Source organism: Penaeus chinensis, unplaced genomic scaffold (assembly GCF_019202785.1).
Source record: "Penaeus chinensis breed Huanghai No. 1 unplaced genomic scaffold, ASM1920278v2 CTG_2781, whole genome shotgun sequence".
Lineage (NCBI taxonomy): Eukaryota > Metazoa > Arthropoda > Malacostraca > Decapoda > Penaeidae > Penaeus > Penaeus chinensis.
The window spans coordinates 20,001-24,503 of NW_025918118.1; the positions used below are offsets into that span (position 1 = coordinate 20,001).

General features: G+C 49.0%; 1 protein-coding gene across 3 annotated transcripts in view; it reads left to right on the forward strand.

Annotated features, from left to right (window-relative positions):
• LOC125024671 (dynamin-binding protein-like) overlaps window positions 1-281 on the forward strand; it is a 20,249-nt gene extending 19,968 nt beyond the window's left edge. For all 3 annotated transcript variants that reach the window (XM_047612468.1, XM_047612469.1, XM_047612470.1), the window contains exon 16: window positions 1-281. This exon is cut by the window's left edge and continues 276 nt beyond it. The gene's annotated coding sequence lies outside the window, so the exon portion shown is untranslated.
• The last annotated feature ends 4,222 nt before the right edge of the window (window positions 282-4,503 follow it).

The following is a 4,503-nucleotide window of genomic DNA, read 5'->3' on the forward strand; positions in this document are numbered from 1 at the left end:
GTGTGTGTGTGTGTGTGTGTGTGTGTGTGTGTGTGTGTGAGAGAGAGAGAGAGAGAGAGGTTAACGTGACAATAAAATAACATTATCGTGATGCTAATGATAATGGCCAAAACAATAATGATAATGATACAATTTGGAGACTACTGGCGAAACAGACGATTATTTACAATATAAAAGAAAAACATAAAAAAATCTGTACACATTCAGACGAGTCCAATGTTTAACATGCACACACACACACACACACACACACACACACACACACACACACACACACACACACACACACACACACACACACACACACACACACACACACACACATATATAAATACACACACACACACACACACATTCTCTCTCTCTCTCTCTCACACACACACACACACACACACACACACACACACACACACACACACACACACACACACACACACACACACACACACACACACACACACACACATAAATACACACACACACACATACATATACATACACACATATATGTGTGTGTGTGTGTGTGTGTGTGTGAGAGAGAGAGAGAGAGAATGTGTGTGTGTGTGTGTGTGTGTGTGTGTGTGTGTGTGTGTGTGTGTGTGAGAGAGAGAGAGAGAATGTGTGTGTGTGTGTGTGTATTTATATATGTGTGTGTGTGTGTGTGTGTGTGTGTGTGTGTGTGAGAGAGAGAGAGAGAGAGAGAATGTGTGTGTGTGTGTGTGTGTGTGTTAATGAAGTCCTTCAATTGTCACCTCTGAGAAGCGTTGCAGAATCCAGACGGGGTGTCGAGACGATCTCCATTCCCCCTACGTAGGACAGATTTTTTTTTTTACTCCTGCTCACTTTTTGTTTAATTGCCCCTTTTAACCGCATTTCTATGCCTTACTGATCGCGTTTTCTGTTTTGTGTTGTTCTTCTAAGTAATGATATCTTGTACTGATATCTTGAAGATTTTAAAGTTGGTGTCCGTAGTATTTTATTTATTGATTTTAATAAATTTGATCGTCATATTAATTGTTCATTTTAGAATAAGATTTATTTTTCGAATTCTTATTTAGCTATTTGTTCGATTTATAAATGAGCATGACGGGGTTTATCATGTTTATCTTGTACACTTGATTTTTTGCATTTTATGTATTTGTATTTTAATTATTAAATCATTTTACCCTGTAAATGTCTTTATTCACGTTTTACATCATTAACATGGTTAATGATGTAAAACTTTATTTTTCAATTGTTTTAATTATTTGTCTTCAAGTTTATACTTAAAAAATATATTCTTGGTTATTTCTCTATGTACCATATATTTTTCATATTTTGATTAGGTATATTTGTAAAAATGATGACACCGAAGGCAATGACGTCACTAAGACGTCGGTATATATAGGGAACCGCCGAGACAATAAAGCGAGATCTATCTGAACCTGTGTTTGTGTCACCCTGTCTGGATTTGCTTCAGCCTTAGACGTTACCAGAACAAAAGTTGTACTGTGCAGCCTTCCATTACTTGCCTACCTCATTTGCTGGACGTTATCTTCCGGATTCTGGTTTCGTTTTTAAGCGAGAGGTATTAGAAAAGTTACCACAAAGATAAACTGGCTTCTAGCGGCCAATCGTTCATAACGACGTCGCGTTTTAATCCTTCGATTATCTTATCACTGTGAAGCAGTTTTCACCAAGCGTAGGATTGTTCACCCTCTAATAGGGAACGTGAGCTGGGTTTAGACCGTCGCGAGACAGGTTAGTTTTACCCTACCGTTAACAACGTCGCCACGTCGCGACAGGAGCCCCGCCCAGTACGAGAGGAACGGTGGGTCCGGACCAATGGTGCACCTCCTGCCCGACAGGCCACCAGGGGAGGGCAGCCACGTCCGGCAGGTTTTACCCCTGAAAGCCTCTCAATGCAGAGCGTTTAGCGACGTAATCGCGTATGCGCAATGGATCAGAGAGTTTACTAAACGAGTTAAGACGCGGGTCCTGAGAGAGTCTAGGGAGGCGGACTGTGCCCATGCAAGGGGAAGCCGCCCCGGCGCATGAAGGGGGGACCTCCCAGCTTCCTCGATACAGAGCAAACCACGTCCGGTGTGCCGTACCGAACCGTCTGCATACGACTGACATATCGGCTGATGTGTTGTACCGGTTAGAGCAGGCTCCACTTTTCCGGCGATTAAGTGAAACTTTTGAAAATTTTGTTGCCCTCCTTATCCTAACTCTTTGGCATCGTGAGAGGAAACGAGCAGGAAGAATGAACCAGGAATAGGGATAACGTATAACCAGGAGGTGGAGGAAGAGCAACAATGTTGAGTATCTGTGTGTGTGGGAACTTTACAAAGGAGCAGAATGTTCTGGCTTGCTGCAGAAAATGCTCGACTCTGGGTTGGCTCCCCTTTCTCGTGGGTTTGCTTGCCCCGTAGCAGAGGAAAATGAGATCCCAGGTGTATGTGCATAGACTGAGAAGTTTAAGTGGAGAGGGGGCTCTGCTGGATTAGCTTACTTTCTCACTTGTTGTTTTGTGTGACTTTTTAAAAGATTTTCTAACAAGTCCAAACAAGACAAGACCTTCGGCACCAACCCCTTCCCCTCCACTCCGCATCCTGTGTTGCGGCTGTCCCCCTTCTTTGCGTCGTTGGGGGCTAGGCATTCCTTTTTTTCTTATACTAAAGAGGGCAAGATGATGTTTAGAGACAGACTGCCAGACACAGAGACCACGAAATATGGAAAGGAAAGGAAAGTGAGTAAATAGGAGAGGAAAGAAGAGTGGCGAATATGAAACCAAAGGGCACGGGCGTCTGATAACGATGGTGGCTTTGTGAGACAGCAGATGGAAGGGAATGTAATATAATGTATGAAAGGGAACAGGAATGTGTGTGTGTATGAAGTGCATGAATAGTGTACATATCATGTGCGTCGGCGGCCGGTCCTGTCTATGAGCTCCGTATGGTCTCCAGGGTATTTTGCGGGCCGATGGCGCGTGATCGGGGCCCCCTGGTTGGAAAGAGTGCCAGGGGGTTTGTGGAATTAACGAAGTCCAGGAGATTTATACTTGCTGGTCGAGGTCGAGGGGGAGAGGATCTCACCAAGGACCATTGGTATCCCCGAAGCAGGCAAACCGGTTGCCGCCATCGGCAGCCTAGGACAGAGAGTAGACAGAAAGTCCATTGCCTGGGTTGCCTTCATGGGAAACCGGCACTTCGGCTCCAAGCACAAAAATCGATGGGAATGGATTTAGTGGGAGGCAAGGGGAAGGAGAAGGGGATGCTTTTCGGGGGGAGGGGGGCGGCGTCAGTCCCCCCTCCCTCAACTCTCCTATTCCTTCTCCCTTCAGAGAGGGAGTAGGAGGATCTGCCTCCGGTCTGACCAGCTGCGCCGATAACCCTATGATGAAAGGCTGGTCTGGGCCCCTGGTTGCTGGGCTGCCGGCCGGGCTGGGTGGACACGTCTGGCTGGACGCGGTCTAGCGCGGTCTGCCGCGCGCCTGCACGGACGGACGGCGGTGCCTGGTGCCGGAGCAAGCCAAGCATCCCTTTGGTGATACTCCTCGCCCGCGCCCAGGCCCGGCGAGCGAAGCCGTACCCGCTCATCTGAGTGCGCTCGGCTTCCCTCTCCTTCTTGGCTTGTTTGAGCTGTCCCTCTTAGCAGCTTTGCCCTGTATGTCGGCCCGCATCCATCTGCCCTCTCAGGCCGACTCACTCGGCTTCGGGCGGTTCCCCCGACCCCATCTGCAGCGAGGTTTCCGGCCCCTGTGGTGTTTAGGGGCTGTGAGGCTTCCTCCCTGACAGCCGGCCGAAAGGGAGCCCTGTTTGCGGTCGCTTTGCGTGACCGGCCATGGCAACAACTGCAGAGCCTTTTGATCCGTTTCTGCATCTTCCTGCCCCCCAATCCACCCTCCTGTTCCTGTTCCCGCTAATCTCTTCCTCCGAGTTGGAGACCTAGCCGGGAGGGCGAGACGCAAATGGCAGGTGAAGCACCAGACTCGTGCGAGTGCGCAGATCTTGATAGCCCAGGATCTTTAAGGGATGGGGAGGAGGGGGGGGGGCTGCGAAGTGATAGCGCACTCAACCAGAGAGGGCGAGGCTCAAGGCAGGCGAATCAGCAGCCTCACGCGGGTGCACAGCGAGTGCGCCCGCTTCGCTGGTGGAAGCGGAGCCAGGGACGTCTCGTCCAAGTACCCCCCCTAACGGAAGCCGCCTTGCCACGGTGGGGGAGCTTGAGGTCCCAATAAGCTGGGCTACCCATACTGGAGGGGTCACTAGTGAGGGATGAGACAAAATGGCTTCCTGGTGCACCAAGGCCTATGAGAGGGGATGGTGCACCCACCCCTGGTTCATTCCATCTTAGACTAGGGAAAACTCTCCTACGTGCCTTTGTTGTGCGTGGCGTCCCGTATTACCAGGAGACAGGAGTCCTGGAGGTTGAGCAAGAATGGGAATCGTAATGGTTCCCGAGCTCCCAAATCAGGTAAGAAGAAAAGTCTTTAATTCATTAAATAAATCTTACCTGGTA